This window comes from Eriocheir sinensis, unplaced genomic scaffold, assembly GCF_024679095.1.
Source record: "Eriocheir sinensis breed Jianghai 21 unplaced genomic scaffold, ASM2467909v1 Scaffold953, whole genome shotgun sequence".
NCBI classification, from domain to species: Eukaryota; Metazoa; Arthropoda; class Malacostraca; order Decapoda; family Varunidae; genus Eriocheir; species Eriocheir sinensis.
The window spans coordinates 47,501-66,866 of NW_026112334.1; the positions used below are offsets into that span (position 1 = coordinate 47,501).

Below are 19,366 nucleotides of genomic sequence, written 5' to 3' on the forward strand. Positions count from 1 at the left end.
TACCGCTGTTTGACCCTACTAACAAGTCATCATCTCACACACTCACACACACACACACTCAAGAGACATTATCAGAATTATCAACAGCTACAGCCTGAAGACTCTGAGGCTGGCCAAGACCTTCACACCCAAGAGGCTGTAGACCCCTTCTTCCATGTTCCAGCCATGACCCTGTGAAGACTCTGAGGCTGGCCAAGACCTTCACATCCAAGAGGCTGTAGACCCCTTCTTCCATATTCCAGCCATGACCCTGTGAAGACTCTGAGGCTGGCCAAGACCTTCACACCCAAGAGGCTGTAGACCCCTTCTCCCATATTCCAGCCATGACCCTGTGAAGACTCTGAGGCTGGCCAAGACCTTCACACCCAAGAGGCTGTAGACCCCTTCTCCCATATTCCAGCCATGACCCTGTGAAGACTCTGAGGCTGGCCAAGACCTTCACACCCAAGAGGCTGTAGACCCTTCTCCATATTCCAGCCATGACCCTGTGAAGACTCTGAGGCTGGCCAAGACCTTCACACCCAAGAGGCTGTAGACCCCTTCTCCCATATTCCAGCCATGACCCTGTGAAGACTCTGAGGCTGGCCAAGACCTTCACACCCAAGAGGCTGTAGACCCCTTCTCCCATGTTCCAGCCATGACCCTGTGAACCGCGGGTATATCAAGTGTAGGAGAGTTAGCTCGCTTCCAAATGGCTGTGTGCTCCCTTCCCTTCCTTTTATATGCGAATCGAATCAATTCCATTCGTGAAAAATCAACACGATTCATGATTCGTCTTGATTCGCCACACTAATTTCAATGTAGCCGTTTACACCAAGCAAATCCAGTCAATTCAAGTCATGATGATTCAGAGTCACTGGTTGGTTTGGACCCATTTTTTCATTAGTCAAGGCGGGTCATCCGAGGAGCAAGCACCATGCCAGCGGACGTCCTTGTCAATTTAGCAGGAGAACGACGTGTGATATATGATCCCAGTGATCCCATGCACCGACAGGAGATGCCACGGCTGCTTTGTGGAAGGATACTGCTGCTGAAAAGAGTCAACAGTTTGTATTCATTTACCACAGGACTATTGCAGGCTGCTGAACCACAGAAGGACGTGCCGCGCCATACATATGATTTGCTAGACAACATTCCGCAGCATATTTTTTTAAACAAATGGCAACACAAAGCGTTATGGACGTGGCTGATATTCTCATTTGGCAACTGTGCGCTGTGTGGTCCACGTCTGAAATGCGTGACACAGCTGCACGTCGGTAACTAGTGTTCTGCTTTCTTACGGAGGATCCAGTCAGTCAACTCCACCAACATTTTAAATTGCTCTTTAGTTATCCAAAAGAAGTCATAACATTTATCTGGATTATTCAACAAATCTGGGAACAATGTCCAAAGTTCCCAAATTCAGGTCTTTTAACAATAATTTCCTGCTGTCCGTTGGTGACGCCCACGCCGCCTCGGCCACAGCAGCGCTGCTATTTCAGCGACACGTGAAGGTCCACACACGTGAAAGCCTGCCTTGGAGCTGCCTTCTGAATGTGCTGATTCAAAATGACTTGAGTCAAATGATTCTTCATGAATGGAATCAATTAGATTTGCTTGGTGTAAACGCAGCCTTAGTATAAGGGGACGCCTGACTGAAGGTGAAGTGTTGCATGGGAGGGCAAGGCTGTCAGGCTGAGAGGGACATGGATCCATATTTAAAGGAACGGCTGCCAACCCTAAAATTTCTGGAGCCTGCCATGAGTGACAGCCGCAGCACGCTGCTGGTGCAGGCAAGAGGGAGGGAAGTTACGTTTAAGATACTGAATTTTATCAGCTTGACCATTCAGATGATAAAATACTGTACGGAACAATTGCCGTTCCGTAGTGGTTCAAAACAGAACGCTACATTTCATTCTGGAATACAGAGCGATTCCCTATTTTAAGGAACGGCAAGGCTGCCGCCAAGACTGTCGTTAAGACGGTCAGGAAGACCGTCGGCCAACTCCTTGGCAACTGTCAGCCAGTTATTCAGCCAACCAGTTGACAGACAATCTGGAAGACTATCGTCAAGACCGTCAAGACTGTCGGCCAATTGGTCGGCAGATTCGTGGTTGTCGTAGACGTGGCGCCATTTGAAAAATTGAGCGTTGAGACTCGTCTTGATACTGGTTGGCAGCATGTCGCAGACATTCTGCCAACTAGTTGGCTGAATGTCCCAGACAGTCAGCAATCATGGTAGCCGGCACCAAGACGCCAAAAAGTTCTTGGAGCGTGGGAGCCAACTTGTCAAATGCAGAAGTCGCTGGGTTGTCGTGGCCCAGAGTTGGCACGCTGTGAATGGGGCTTTGCTCCCACGCAGGCTTAAGTAAATTTGGCTTTAGAAAACTCCACTTTCTCTCCTTTCCTAACTGTCACTGTATATTCGTACTTCCTTACTTTCCTCAGTGTCACGACACAATTCACATTTGCCTGACCAAGTCATCCTCCCACGCAGGTTTGGCTAAAGGCTTCAAGGTTTGCTTTCAGATAAGCCAATTATTTTACTCTGAATATGCATTTCCCATTTGCCTCGCCCCGCCGCACGCCATGAAAGGCTTCAAGTTGTTTGTTCTGATAACCCAAATATCATCTTGGTATCAACGGTCAGTTTGCGGGATTTAATAACCCAAAGAATCCTTCAGAGCCAGAGTGCTGACGACTCATTCTACGTCCGTCACACCTATTCCTATGTTGCTGAAGACTTCTCGTGCGTATTTCCTGTTAGATAAAGAATTTTTCATCCCATCGAGTGAATTTCTTGAACTAAAACCAAGTGTGGTGTATTAATTGTTGCCAGCTTACAAACTTTTTACTGGCTCAAGAGTTTTACAATTTCTGCAAGACTTTGTGAATATTTGGTATTAGATAAAGCAATTTTCAGCCTGTCAGAAACAAATTTCTTGAACTAAACCCAATGAATCACTTGAGAATATCACGTGCATTGTCACAAACAATATAGTCCTTGGGCCAGGACCCTCAAATTCACGAATCGGTACCATCCGGGGTGACCAAATCTTATTGGTATTTTTCACTTGCTACATGTCTCTAGTTTATGTTCTGGTATGATAGCCCTGTCAATCTGGTAGCTTAATCGAGGTTATCACGCCTCGAAGGTGGCGACCCCTTTGGTCCAGTAATATTTTACAAAAAATTGCTGGTTGGTGTAAAGCAAAGCTACAATCTTTATAATTGGCAGAAAGATATCTCAAAGGGTATAGATTAAAGACATAAAATGTTCCTACCTCTGAGGGTGGCGCTTTTCCTTTTTAAGGCACATGACCCCCCTTAGAAAGGGGTTTCAAAATTTTGTTCTCATATTTGTTCATTTTTATCCGAAATGGTACATTGTATGAAAAAAGCTATAGGAAGAAAAAAATAAGGAAATTAAATTCAGCACAAAATCATATCTATGCATTTTTTATCAAGCTCTTACAGTTTTAGTGCAAAATAAAAGCAAAGTTTGACGACCCGCGTTTCATGAAAATATAAGATAATTACATTTCACAGCCAGAGTTGAACCCAGTCCAACTATTTATGCTCTGGGTTTCAGGTTCTGACAGTCTGGTCAGGAGCCATAAATGGTTTTTAAGTTTCGCAACCTTTACTTCTGCCGTGGTGTCTGCATCTATTGTGTCAGTCTTTGGTGGCCCAGCTCGCAGCCCGACATTGTACACTGGTTGCATTATTGGTGAAGGACTGATACTTCTCTTTTTGGATTTTGGAATTACTGGTAAAGGTTTCTGTGGTAAAGGACCTGCTAGACTTGGCTGGACAGCAATGCCATTGACTCTGTGAGAAGTACCTTCTCCACTAAGTGTCTCCTCCAGTCGGTCTATATTGTCCCATGCCAAGGTTGTAAATATACCTGGAGAGATGTTTCCTGGCAGGGCAATATTATCTTTGGAGACTACCAACTTTTGGACACAGAGAGCTGTGTCTATTTCCTGTATCTGTGAGTAGGATACACTGTGACCCAGGCGGTTCAGTGTTTGTATTAATTCTGTGTTGCCTGTCAAAGATTTTACAGCAAATGGAAGAAGTACATGCTTTGGTGGTTTGGTTTTGCCACAGGTTACAGCATAGACAAGATCACTGGCAAATGAATTAGCAAGTCGTTGGACTCTGTCAGAAGGGCATACACAGTCCCTCTCTCCAGTCAGCAGGGTATACATAAATTCCATTACAGATTCAGGAATTACATTTTGATCTGTATTAGGCGGCCATGGCTGGCTGACATCTTGCTTCACAATCTGATTTCTCAGCTGCATTGCTGCTTTGCTCATGTCACCAGAGTTTAAGACCCTTGCATCTTCCAGATCCTTCTTCATATTATAGACTTGTTTGACAAGTCTATCTCTTGACATGGTGTCTGGATAAACAAGAACTTTTCCTGTCTCAAGAGGGACAAAGTGGAGAGATTCACCCATTTCACGCTCTAACTTACGACGTAAATGCTTCTTTGTTGAAGGTTTGATCTCGCTGATGCCACGACCGATCATAGATCGTTCAAACCTTGATGCGAGATCTGTCATAGGCAGTACTTCAGGACTGGGGAATAGTTCATTCCTGATGTACAAGAGGAGCTCCTCGCAAGCTTGTCTCTCTGCGTCTTCATACTCTGCATCCTTAGTGTGTTCTTGCTCTTTGGCTGTACCAGAGCATACAGCAGACTCCACTTTTGTATACAGTTTGTAACAAGACTTGTGGTAGTGTCCCTTTGCAGCAACAAGTTCTCTGCTTAATAAGGCGAGAACTTTCTGATCAAGTTTTTTTGTTGCTGCATTGCGAATTCTGTCATCTGCACGTAATTCGGCACACTGGATAAGTGGTTCCCTTGTTTTTTGTCCTTTCAGGTATTTGCTGAATTTACTACAGAAGATACAGTTACTTTCATACACCCTTGAAGTACTTGGTGCATCACGAGTTGATCTTCTGAAACTGACCTCTGCAGGGTGTACAATGGTATCTTTGGCAGATTTAGAAAGGATAGCATTAAGAGCCTTTTTCATGGCAAAAAGACTACGACACTTGCGATGATATAGTACTTCTGGCACTTGTCCATCTTCAAGGATTTTGGCTATTTCCAAAACACCAGAATGTTGTCTGATTTCTGCTGCTCGAAGTAATGTGTTCCAGGAGTCCAAATCTTTTGGTGACACCAGAATGTCACAACTATCATCAGAGCAATGGATGATACAATCACTTCTTGGACGTTTCCTTGGCAGCTGTAGCTTGATATCTGTGTCATGATTTTGTGGATCCATCATATGCTTCACTATGGCAACACACTATGTTTTGCATGCACCTGTAAAGTACAAATAATAATACCTGGTGACAAACTCTGCAGATCTTTAACTACTGCATTGACAGTGTGTTAACAGCTTGTAGTTAAAGAAGAAGAAAAAAAAACTTGATTAAGGTCAGCACCACACCTGAAGCATGCAAGCGTGTGAGGTAATTAGGAAGCACTATCCAAGAGCAGACCCTTTGAAGCTTGGCACCTGCAAGCCTACTTGTCACCAGTGTGTGCCTCAGGATTGCAATGTCTAGCAGCATGTACCTGCAATGTACAAATGGTAATACCTGGTGAGAAACTGTGAAGAGCTTTAACTACTGATAATGCATGCAATGTGTTAACAGTTTGCAGTGAAAGACACAAAAAAGGACTGGATTAAAGTCAGCACCACACCTGAAGCATGCAAGATTGAGAGGTAATTAGGAAGCACTATCCAAGAGCAGACCCTTTGAAGCTTGGCACCTGCAAGCCCACGTGTCACCAGTGTGTGCCTCAGGATTGCAATGTCTAGCATGCACCTGCAATGTACAAAGGATAATACCTGGTAAAAAAAAACAGTATGTAGTGCAATATGCCAAAAATAACTTGACTAAATGCTGAATGTAGCTTCACCTAAAACTTGAATGAAAGATAATCACTTCGTTTCCTATTGGAAAAATATAAATGTGCAGTTTTCTGCGATTTTCAAATATTTTCCACGTACGGTACACTCTTGTAAGGCTTATTATGTAAATTATATCAAGATATGCATTTCTGTGACTATAAAGTTATTTTTGTTTTTAGCCTTTTAGATCACAATATATAACATCTGAAGATTAGAAAGAGTATCATTTAAAAGAAAAATTATCACTCTACAATCTCATCTCTATTGTATTTTATCGAATTTTTTTTTGTTTTGAAGTTATTAAATGAAATAGCTTAAGAAACGCAATTTTTTTCGATTTTGATGTAAGTGTGCCTTCAACCTACGGCTTCATTTTCTCATAAACTATGACAGATACAGCAAAACTTTATAGAGACACAATTGTGTAGAATTCAATTTACTAAATTCTTGATCCCTATATCTTTATGCGTACTAGGCACCGTTTCTTTATAAAAACGAAAAATATGAAAAAAATACTCTATGAAATTGGGTTTTTCGCAAAAATAAACAGGAAAGCTACCAAACTGGAAATTCTTTTGCCTCTAACTCTTTTTCTACATAATCAAAGTCTCTGAAATTTTACGTACACACAGAAGAAAGATTCACGCACATGTACGCAAAATCGCAAAGCTCTAAGACGCACGCACACACACAGAGATACAAGGGAAAACGCACACACACACATACACACACACACACACACACACACCAACCTGGGAGAGCCCTCGAAAGCACTGCTGAGCGATTTGCCGGACGTCACTCTCTCGGTCGGTCCTTTGAGGAGATCCAGTGGAGGAGCGAAACCTGGCTCTTCTTCCTCCCTCCTCCTCCTCCTCCTCCTCCTCCTCTGATGGCTGCTGCTTCTTCCTTCCCCTTGTCTTCTGTTGAGAGAGAAAGTGAAAGAGAGAGAGAGAGAGAGAGAGAGAGAGAGAGAGAGAGAGAGAGAGAGAGAGAGAGAGAGAGAGAGAGAGAGAGAGAGAGGAAGAGGAAGAGGAGGAAGAGGAGGAGGAGGAGGAGGAGGAGGAGGAGGAGGAGGAGTCTCAATACTAACAAGGGTAGAATAGGATTGTTGGATATAATATACAGGTAGGAAGGGAGTTAGCCTAATTTACAGGAGGAGCCGATCAGAAATTTAGATCTGAAAGTGTTGACATTTTTTTTTATTCTGAGTAAACTAGAGCACTTAGGGTCATGCAATTTGGCGTGGAAGGAGTTAAATAGTTGATCTTAATTCCCTCAAAATCCCAACTCCCGAAGACAAATGGAAACCTGAGAGAAATGGATCTGAATTAAGGAGAATGTTTCCGAGGACTTCATTTTTTGGCAGTAAGACATCCCGAATCTTGAAACATTTTTGATGATTATGAAAAATGGTGAGGGTTTAGGATCATGAAATTTTGTGTGAAGAGAGTTAAATAGTTGGTCTCACACACCTCTTCAGTTTTTCCCCTTTTTTTTCTTCACTATTCTCAAAGGTATTTGAGTTTGCTTGGTGTGGTTGGAAAGACCATTAAATTCTCTACTATCTACCATTCCCTGCCCGCCATCACCATAACGTGTACCATAACAGAGAAATGGGGCCATGAAATCAAGGCACCATTACAAACTCCACATTTTCCCTCACACACTGTAGACAATATCTTTCAGGATGAGGGTGTCGACATCAAATATACACTGATTTCTCTAATCATTGTACCACTTAAGATTATACATTTCAAAGTCTACCCTGAAAAACATGGATACAACACGTAAAGTAATGAGGAGTTAGAGAAAACGAGAGCGTGGACTAGGCTATTTCTCAGAGGTATAGACGCTATTCTCATTTGGTTCTCTCTCTCTCTCTCTCTCTCTCTCTCTCTCTCTCTCTCTCTCTCTCTTTTATCGGTAAATTTCTAGTGTTCTTTCTTTCATTATTTATTTACCTTCTCTCACCTCTCTCATTACCTCACCTAATCTAACCTTCCCTAACCTTCCCTAACCTAATCTAACCTGACCTAACCTAATCTCATAGCTGGGCGTTATCGCGGTCAGTTCTCGCGATACTTTAGCGCTGATAAAGAATAAAATTGGGTTATCGGCCATCCGTTACTCAATTCAATAACTATCAGTATCTTCGTGACTTTGGTAAGCAAACTACGTAGCAATAATCGCTACTCTTTTCCGCCTCTCAGGAAAAGACGTCTCCCTACACGTGGCCCGCGGCGGGCACCCGGTGTTGTATGAAAAACCTTCGGGCTATGAAATATTATCTTCAGTGAAGAGATTTCACACTTACATAGATCATCAACCTTAAAACACTCGGTTATTATTTGTTGATGTTAGACTCCAAAAATCAATATATCAAAGAGAAAAATCATTTCACTTTGCCTGCCCCAAAATGATGATTCACTGCCTCAAATTGGATAATATTCCCCATTCGTTTGCGAGCATGCCATGGTATTGAAGGCACCCGGTGTGGTGTGTTATTAGTAGTTGGTGTCCCATCGTCAGCAGCTGGCGCTTTAGTAGTGGACAAACACTATGTACTAGTAGTGTCTCGTGAACAACGACGCAGTAAGCGTTGCCCTGTACTACACACACCCACACCCACACCCACAGGGTTAATTAAGATTCGTTTTAGGTCCGTGCCAGTATCTAGTACCTTATGAAACATCAGTATCTCTTCATAGATTATCTTTTCTACAAACCTTCAACAGTCATGGAAACGCTTTGAAAATCCAATGCAAGGCCTTTTTTTTTGACTCATCGAAGAGAAACAGATCAAGATTACATCGATACCAGGATCGGATATAGAGATGCTTTGACATAGATACAAGGGGAGAATATATATAGATTGTCAGGCAAAAAGAGGTGATCTCAAAATTTGACCTAGATTCACATAGACCAAGATTACACAGATGCAAGGGCCTGTTATAGAGACGCTTTTACATAGATACAAGGGGAGGATATATAGATTGTCACCCCAAAGAGGTGGTCTGAAATTTTAACAGATTCACATTTAGCGCAGCCCAAGCAAGTCCTGCCGTCAGACGACTCTACGCTTGGTTAGCGAGGGTACGCTTGGTTAGCAATGGTACGCTTGGTTAGCGATGGTACGCTCGGTTAGCGATTAGCCCACGCAGGTGAGAACAGGTCCACCACGCGGGGTTATTTTTTTTTTAGAACGCGCACTCCAACTCCTGTCGGCAGACGACTCTGCGCTTGGTTAGCGATGGTACGCTTGGTTAGCGATTAGCCCACGCAGGTGAGAACAGGTCCACCACGCGGGGTTCTTTTTTTTTTAGAACGCGCACTCCAACTCCTGTCGTCCGACGACTCTGCGCTTGGTTAGCGATGGTACGCTTGGTTAGCGATTAGCCCACGCAGGTGAGAGCAGGTCCACCACGCGGGGTTCTTTTTTTTTTTAGAACGCGCACTCCAAGTCCCGTCTGGCTGAGGGATTGGTATAGCCCAAGTGGGTTCCTTTTCTAGCTGGAGCGAAAGTCACGGAGTCCAAGCTGTAGGCCTCGGTCCCCGGAGTTGAAATGTGCCCCAGCACTTCGTCTTCGGCCTTCCCGTTGGGCTGGCGTGGGCTGAAAATGTTCTTGCTGGAGCGAAGGTGTCGGAGTCGAAAATGTGGGAATCGATCCCCGGAGTCCAAGTCCGGAAAGAGCCGCCGCTTCGGGCCAACCGTTGGGTCTTCGGCCTCCGAGAAAGCCGTTTCTTTTCCCGCTGGAGCCCAAGTCGCGGAGTCAGAAATGTGGACCTCGGTCCGGGGAGTCGAGTTGTGGCACTCGCTTTCGATTGGAGCTTGGCGTTGGGGTGCCAAGGGCCGAAAACGTTTCAAGGTCAGCGAGATAGGCTGAGGCGCTACGCGCCTCAGTGGGAGGGGGTGGGGAGGTGGGAGGGGAGTGAGAGCAGACGCTAGCTCGGTGGGCTCCTCCTTGGGGGGCCCCGAGAGGCGGTCTGTTCCTGGCCTTGGCGGCCGCGAGCCAGTGGAGGGCAATTGTGAAGGTCTCGTGCATCGCCTGGTCATCCCAGGGGGAGAGGAGGAGGGCGAGGAGAGGCAGGGGGAGGAGAAGGAAGAGATGGCGCGGGCCTCGTTTTGAATACGGGCCGCCATATTGTCGAACGCGCGGGGCGGAGGATTGGTCTCCCCTCAGTCTAGCCGGGACAGCGGTCGGTGGAGGGAGTGCGCTCCGTTCTGCTCGGGCGGGGAGGGGCCCTTTCTTGCCTTTTTTGGGGGGGGGTTACCCTGGGGGAGGGGGAGAGCTTTCTGGCTCGTTCTGCTCGGGCGGGGAGGGGCCCTTTCTTGCCCTTTTGGGGGGGGAGGGGTTTACCCTGGGGGAGGGGGAGAGCTTTCTGGCTTTTTTCCCCCAGGGGAAGGCGCTCTTTTTTTTTGGCTTTTTTTTTCCCCCGGGGGGGAAGGCGCTCGTTTCGGGCGTTTTTCCCCCGGGGGAAAGCGCTCTTTTCTGGCGTTTTTCCCCCGGGGGAAGGCGCTCGTTTCGGGCGTTTTTCCCCCGGGGGAAGGCGCTCTTTTCTGGCGTTTTCCCCCGGGGGAAGGCGCTCTTTCTGGCGTTTTCCCCCGGGGGAAGGCGCTCTTTCTGGCGTTTTCCCCCGGGGTTTTTTTTTTTTTTTTTTTTTTTTCCTCTTTACACTCCCACCAACCAAAATCCGCCCCCTTCCCCGGCAAGCTGGGGCACTGTGGGAACAGGGGTTGAAGGGGGGAACACGCCAAGCGACTTTTCCGGCACCGAACTGTGCCGCGGATCGCTTTGGGGGCCCCAAAAGAGCGAACATTTCACACTTTTTCAAAAATTCCCCAGGGAAGGAAAAACCCGTAGAATTCGTCCTTTTAAAAAATTTCAGGAAGGAAAAAAACCGTAAAAATCGTCCATTTTAAAAAAAAAAATTCCCCCAGGGTAAGAAAAAAAAAAGGGGGGAAATTCGTACTTTTTCATTTCTTAAAAAAAAAAAAAAAATACAAGATTTACTTTTTAATTAAAAAAAAAAAAAAAAAAAAAGAATTCGCCCCCCAAATCTGCGAATAAAAAAAAAAATACAAGATTTACTTTTTAATAAAAAAAAAAAATAAATAAAAAAAAGATTTCGCCCCCCAAATCTGCGAATAAAACAACAAAAAAAAAAAAAAAAAAAAAACAAGCATTGGTACCGAGGCACTCGTCCATTTCTAAAAAAAAATACCCCCCAATCTGCGAACAAAAAAAATAAAAATAAAATCCCCAAATCTGCAAAAAAAAAAAAAAATACAAGATTTACTTTTAATTTAAAAAAAAAAAATCCCCCCAAATCTGCTAATAAAAAAATAAAAAATCCCCCAAATCTGCAAAAAAAAAAAAAAAATACAAGATTTACTTTTAATTTCAAAAAAAAAAAATAATTCGCCCCCCAAATCTGCGAATAAAAAAAAAAAAAAACCAAGAATTTGTACCGAGGAAAAAAAAAAAAAAAAAAGAATTCGAATCTGCAAAAAAAAAAAAAAAAAAAAAATAAAAAATTTAATTTTTAATTTAAAAAAAAAAAGAATTCGCCCCAAATCTGCGAATAAAAAAAAAAAAAATCCCCAAATCTGCAAAAAAAAAAAAACATACAAGATTTACAAAAAAAAAAAAAAAAAAAAGAATTCGCCCCCCAAATCTGCGAATAAAAAAAAAAAAAAAAAATACAAGAATTCGTACCGAGGAACTCGTACTTTAAAAAAAAAAAAAAAAAAAAAAAAATCGCCCCCCAAAACTGCGAATAAAAAAAAAAAACAAAATACAAGAATTCGTACCGAGGAACTCGTCCTTTTCTAAAAAAAAATCCCCCCAAACCTGCGAATAAAAAAATAAAAAATCCCCACAAATATGCAAAAAAAAAAAAAAAATATACAAGATTTACTTTTTAATTAAAAAAAAAAAAAAAAAAACAAGAATTCGCCCCCCAAATCTGCGAATAAAAAAAAAAAAAAAAAAAAAATACAAGAATTCGTACCGAGGAACTCGTACTTTATAATTTCAAAAAAAAAAAAAAAAAGCGAGGTACTCGTACGTTTTAATTAAAAAAAAAAAAAAAATACAAGAATTCTGAACACACACAGACATTTCTCAGTTTTGTTGCAAGCTATAATGGGACAAGAATGGTAGATAGAAAATTGAATTGGCTTTCCAACCACACCAAGCAAACTAAAATGCCTTTGAGAATAATGGAAAAATGGGAAAAACTGAGAAGGAAAAATGATTTGTTAGTAATGGTGCCCTAAGTTCATGGCCCCATTTCTCAGTTATGGTGCAAGTTATGGTGATGGTGGATTGAAAATGGTATAGAGAATTGAATTGGCTTTCAACCACACCAAGCCAACTCAAATACCTTAGAGAATAATGGAGAAAAATGGGAAAAACTAAAGGGGTGTGTGCAAGCAAGTAACATGAAACAATATACACTTTCCTTTTGCTATTATGTATGAAGATCATTGGCTCTTAATACAGTAGTAGAAGGCATTCCATTTCTACAGCAGCCCTCACACACCTCCTTTTTCCCATTTTTCTCCACTATCCTCAAAGGTATTTTAGTTTGCTTGGTGTGGTTAGAAAGCCAATTAAATTCTCTATCTGCCATTTCATATCCACCATCACCATAAATTGCACCATAACCGAGCAATGGGGCCATGAAGTTAGGGCACCATACCAAACTCACCATTTCCCCTCACACACCTCTTCAGGTTTTCTCATTTTTCTCCATTATTTTCAAAGATATTTTAGTTTGCTTGGTGTGGTTAGAAAGCCCATTAAATTCTCTATCTACCATTCTATATCCACCATCACCATAACTTGCACCATAACTGAGAAATGGGACCATAAACTTAGGTCATCACAGCTAAAACATCTCAAACTAACCAACTCATCCTGCTGGCTTAAATACAGATGGTGCAGAAGGGGCAGAACAGCAACCACCTTCCCCACGACCAGATAGTTCGATAGTTCCGGCAGTAGTAGTCGCAGCTGCTCAATGTTCTCCTCTGTGACCTAAAGTAGTAGTAGTAGTAGTAGTAGTAGTAGTAGTAGTAGTAGTAGTAGTAGTAGTAGAGGTAGTGGTAGTAAGGAAGGGGATAGGGTTATGATATGTACCACGCAAAGATTCATATGAAGAATAGATTTTTTTAGCACTACCTCTAAATTTCATCCACCGTAACTCCACTTCTACTCCACCACCTGCATCATCCACCCCCTTTTAACCACATCTAGCCACACCACCCTTCCCCCACCACCACCACCACCACCACACCAAGGTATACAGGCTCCTAATTTGTACACTTTTAGCAGGAGAAGCAAAATAGTATAGAGATAAGTTGCATTCCAAAATTCAAGTTGGACCATCATTTTCTCCACATGCTTCCACTTTTTGGCTATAACTCCACCTACTCCATCACCAGCCACCACCACCCCTTTTAACCACACCTAGCCACACCACCCTTCCTCCACCAAGGTACAGGCTCTAACTTGTATACTTTTAGCAGGAGAAGCAAAAAGTAAAGATAAGTTGCATTCAAAAATTCAAGTTGGACCCTAATTATTATTCTCCACATGCTTCCACTTTTCAGCTATAACTCACTCCTACTCCATCACCATCCACCCCTTTTAACCACACCTTCCCCACCAAGGTACAGACTCCTAACTTGTATACTTTTAGCAGGAGAAGTAAAAAAAAAAAAAAAAGACATATATCACTCACAAAAAGTTAAAACCACACCACATTTTTCTCAGCACTACCTCGAACTTAAACCACCATAACTCCACTTCTACTCCACCACCTGCATCATCCACCCCCTTTTAACCACACCCTTTCCCCACCACCACCACCACCACCACCACCACCACCACTTCAAGGTACAGGCTCCTAACTTGTATACTTTTAGCAGGAGAAGGAAAAAAGAGATAAGTAGCATTCAAAATTCAAGTCAGAACGTCATTTTATCCACATGCTTCCACTTTTCAACTCTAACTCCACTTCTACTCCACCACCTCCATCCACCCCTTTAACCACACCTAGCCACATCCCCCACCACCACCATACCAAATTGCAGGCTCCTAACTTGTACACTTTTAGCAGGAGAAGGGAAAAAGTAAGAACATAATATACCCCCAGAAAAGTTAAAATCACACCATCATTTTTCAACACTACTACCTCTAACTTCAAACCACCCTAACTCCACTTCTACTCCACCACCTTCATCATCCACCCCCTTTTAACCACACCTAGCCACACCACCCTTTCCCCACCACCACCACCACCACCACCACCACCACTTCAAGGTACAGGCTGCGAACTTGTATACTTTTAGCAGGCGACGGGAAAAAAAAAGAAGTTGCATTCAAAATTCAAGTCAGAACGTCATTTTTATCCACATGCTTCCACTTTTTCAACTCTAACTCCACTTCTACTCCACCACCTTCATCCACCCCCTTTTAACCACACCTAGCCACATCCTTCCCCCACCACCACCACCACCACACCAAGGTACAGCCTCCCACCGCACTTACCTTTGGCAGGGCGATGTCAAAATTGTCAGTCAGGGAGTCTCGTGGCGAAATCGGGCGGAAGAGAGAAGCCAGGAAATGGGTCGAGAAGAAGAAGAAGAAGAAGAGATAATGTAATGAGCATATATTGTGTTCTTAAGGGATGATTAGGCTAATTGTTTTTCTGGAAATCCTCATCATATATCGTTCAACGTTCTTAGGTGGACCTCATTAATAATAACAATAAGAAGAAGAAGAAGAAGAAGAAGAAGAAGAAGAAGAAGAAGAAGAAGAGATAATGTAATGAGCATATATTGTGTTCTTAAGGGATGATTAGGCTAATTGTTTTTCTGGAAATCCTCATCATATATCGTTCAACGTTCTTAGGTGGACTTCATTAATAATAAGAATAAAAAGAAGAAGAAGAAGAAGAAGAAGAAGAAGAAGAAGAAGAGGTAATGTAATGAGCATATATTGTGTTCTTAAGTGATGATTAGGCTAATTGTTTTTCTGGAAATCCTCATCATATATCGTTCAACGTTCTTAGGTGGACTTCATTAATAATAAGAATAAAAAGAAGAAGAAGAAGAAGAAGAAGAAGAAGAAGAAGAAGAAGAAGAAGAGGTAATGTAATGAGCATATATTGTGTTCTTAAGGGATGATTAGGCTAATTGTTTTTCTGGAAATCCTCATCATATATCGTTCAACGTTCTTAGGTGGACTTCATTAATAATAAGAATAAAAAGAAGAAGAAGAAGAAGAAGAAGAAGAAGAAGAAGAAGAAGAAGAAGAGGTAATGTAATGAGCATATATTGTGTTCTTAAGGGATGATTAGGCTAATAGTATTTCTTGAAATCCTCATCATATATCGTAAAAAGTTCTTAGGTGGACTTCATTAATAATAAGAATAAAAAAGAAGAAGAAGAAGAAGAAGAAGAAGAAGAAGAAGAAGAAGAGGTAATGTAATGAGCATATATTGTGTTCTTAAGGGATGATTAGGCTAATTGTTTTTCTGGAAATCCTCATCATATATCGTTCAACGTTCTTAGGTGGACTTCATTAATAATAATAATAATAATAATAATAATAATAATAATAATAATAACAATAAGAAGAAGAAGAATAAGAATAAGAAGAAAAAGAAGAAGAAGAGATAATGTAATGAGCATATATTGTGTTCTTAAGGGATGATTAGGCTCATCATATATCCTTCAACGTTCTTAGGTGGACTTCATTAATAATAATAATAATAATAATAATAATAATAAGAAGAAGAAGAAGAAGAAGAAGAAGAGATAATGTAATGAGCATATATTGTGCTCTTAAGGGATGATTAGGCTCATCATATATCCTTCAACGTTCTTAGGTGGACTTCATTAATAATAATAATAATATTAATAATAATAATAATAAGAAGAAGAAGAAGAAGAAGAGATAATGTAATGAGCATATATTGTGCTCTTAAGGGATGATTAGGCTCATCATATATCCTTCAGCGTTCTTAGGTGGACTTCATTAATAATAATAATAATAATAATATTAATAATAATAATAAGAAGAAGAAGAAGAAGAAGAGATAATGTAATGAGCATATATTGTGCTCTTAAGGGATGATTAGGCTAATTGTTTTTCTGGAAATCCTAATAATAATTCTCCTTCAACGTTCCTCGTCAAAATATAAGACTTTTATTATATTTCGACGAAGAAGAAAGGATTGATATTAAGCGAGTGACGTTACCACCATTGTCGAAAAAGTGCGAAATTTCCAATCGATATATCTCTCTACCCATTAGTAGTAGCGCAATTCTGAAAGCACCAGCGTGTTCCTCGGAATTTTCTCTACCATCGACTAATCGGGCATTTACAAACACGCATTGATTCAGGAGTTATAGGCCTACAAAGTTGTCGAAGGCTCTCACAAAACCGTTCTTAACTCCGTCAGTCTTAGGCCTATTGCAATTCTGATAGCACCAGGAATTTTAGTATTTTTTTCTTCACATATATCAACCCCTTTCATCGAACTGGAAGAAGGAATAACGATTTTTCAATTTTTAAACTTTTTCGTGTGAAGGCCTCGCGGGGGAAATGTGGTAGTTTAGCCCCGTAGAGTTGCCGAGGAGGGGGGTGGGGTGAAATCTTTACCTGCTTAGATCTCCGTCTGTGATGCACGTAGAGCCTTCTTAAGGATATCAAAAGATTGCTCGTAAAATTACCTTTCTTTCCAGTGCCAAGAGGGTAAGAATCGATTAGGAAATACTGAATGGCAGCGTCTTAAGAGTTAGCGACGGAAAATAAATCGTATCACCATCAATACTCCCCGTAGGGCATTTCTGAGAGGATACGAGTGTGCATTCCCCGAAAAATTCTGGTGTTGTCGAGCGCCAGGGACGTAGGAATTAGTAAGGGATTAAGGAATGGCATGATCTGAAAGTTAAGGAAGGTGATGGCTCAGGAACATCCATATATCTCACAAACTGTTAGCCCTAGCGCCATTTTGAGGCCAGAAATGGAGTTCTCGTCCCTTTTTGCCCAATATAGGACACCAAAACATGAGAAAATGGTTTAAAATAGCATAAAACCATAAGTTCTAATTCCCAAACACGAAGAAATGTCCAGCGTACGACACTTTCTTTAACAAAATATGATTTATGCTTCCCAGGCGCCATGAAGCTATGAGTAATTATTATTTTAGGATCGTAAGGGTAATCAAAAAGATAAATTCCGTCCTTGGAGGGGCCGGAATTGGCATTTAGAGCAATGTTGATACATTTCAAGGCGTCGAGTACGATACCTTGATGACCACATTTGTAAAGGTGCCATGTCGCCATATATTTACCCTCCCGTGTTTACCATTTCCTGACCTCCGGGACACATACAACGTCACTCATTTATTATTAGAGTTAAAATCATTACTTCCCGATGTATCCAGACCATCGCTAAGTCTCAAATAAACGATAAATATGAGATTTCACGAACGGCGACGCGGCAACGTTACTGAGCTTTAACGACAAGTGGACGGACTCACTGATTCCACTTGTCGGCATAATATTATGTCGGTACAGGAAGCTTTTTTGTAGCGATAGGCTTAATTCAACTCAGCCTATGACCTTTTCTGAGCTCAACATACTACTACTACTACTACTAATATTACTGCTAATACTACTACTACTACTGGTACAAATACTACTACTATTACTACTACTACTACTACTACTACTACTACTACTACTACTACTACTACTACTACTACTACTACTACTACTACTACTACTACTACTACTACTATTACTACTACTACTACTACTACTACTACTACTACTACTACTACTATTACTACTACTACTACTATTACTACTACTACTACTACTACTATTACTACTACTACTACTACTACTACTACTACTACTACTACTACTACTACTACTACTACTACTACTACTACTACTACTACTACTACTAGCTACTAGGGTTTAATTATGAACAAGTCAGCAATGCTAACTCAGAATGGCGCCAAGCTGATTCTCAATGCTGATCCTATTTTGAACTCAGCATGCATTAAAGAGTTACTGATTTCAGTCTGTATAGCCTCTGAGCTCAGCATGGTGGTCTATATATGACAGCATGATCGTTTTCTTGATATGCTGAGTTCGGAGTTCAACATGGATTTAAGTTAAGATTAGCATATGAGTCAGCATGGCCATAAGTTTAAATCAGCTTGCATACGATCGAGTCAGCATGGCTATATCTCTTTCAATGCTGACTTTTTAGAGGCTCAGCATAGGAATTATACAAGTGAACAATGCCGTCATTGAACTCAACTTACTGCATATATTGTGACCTTTATTTCAAGTCAGCATGCATCATGAAGTCAGCATGTGTGACCGTAAGTTTAAATCAGCTTGATATAGCATAAGATATAGCATTTCAGCATACATATCCTTCAACTTAATATCAACTAGAGTAGAAATGCAACGTTTTGGAGTCTTCTGATTAATGTAAAATCACTTAGGTTTAAGGACAGACCACCAAGTCTGGACCATGGGGTCTGTGTGGTCTGATTTTCTATGTAAATCTATGTAAAGGTTGGAACAATTATTAGTTTTGAGGTACAACAATGATCGAGTTTTCCTGTTCCAACGTCCACCTTCCCTTATTAAATATTTCAAAGCCATTATTTACACGGTTTTAGGTTTAATTAAAGAGAAAAAGCGATATAATTACCAGTTTATACAGGAAGAAACGTTGTAACCAATGGCTTTAAGATCTAATTAATACGTGATTCATTCCCTTCCTCCTCCTCCTCCTCTATCTCTCTCTCCCTCTCTCCATGCTTCACTTATGTGAGACTACTAAGTGTATTAATAAGAACTCCCTGAAGCCATTATTCCCACATATAAGCTCATTATATCCTATTGTAAGCCCGTCCTGAAGGGTGATAGAATGGTACACTTTCTGCAGTTTCGTTCGCAAAGTGTCAAGACCCAGACCCAAAGTACAGCAAGAGCAAGAGCAGCAGTGGTGTCGTTTTTCCGTGCGAAATAACTCGTTGAGAGATACCTCATCACACACCAGAAAGACTGATTGATTTGCCTTATTTTGATGTTATTTGTCCACCCGTGATCTTTATAAGGGTTAATATTGCCTGTGAGGTAATAATACACCAGACACACGGACCATAGACGCAAGAAATGAGGGAAAATAACGTCTGCTATAATTCTGTCAATAATCAACCCTATTCCTTTGTTATTTAGCCTTCCAGTGATAACAAATGTTTCTCTGATGTTTGTGCCGTGTATTGGAGACGAAATAGGGTCACAAAACGATAGAAATGACACTGAAATATGGAAAAAATGGGAAGGTAAACATGTGAGAGCTATTTCGTGGAAGTTGGCGGCGAAGTTATTCCCTTAT

At 41.4% G+C, this 19,366-nt stretch overlaps 1 protein-coding gene across 1 annotated transcript in view; it reads right to left on the reverse strand.

Annotated features, from left to right (window-relative positions):
• LOC126995010 (uncharacterized) overlaps positions 1–14,644 on the reverse strand; it is a gene marked incomplete at its 3' end in the record, with an annotated part of 61,410 nt that extends 46,766 nt beyond the window's left edge. The window contains exons 1-2 of the mRNA XM_050854282.1: positions 14,480–14,644; positions 6,674–6,841 (exon numbers count right to left, since the gene is read on the reverse strand). The remainder of the gene's footprint in view (positions 1–6,673; positions 6,842–14,479) is intronic.
• Positions 14,645–19,366: the final 4,722 nt, after the last annotated feature.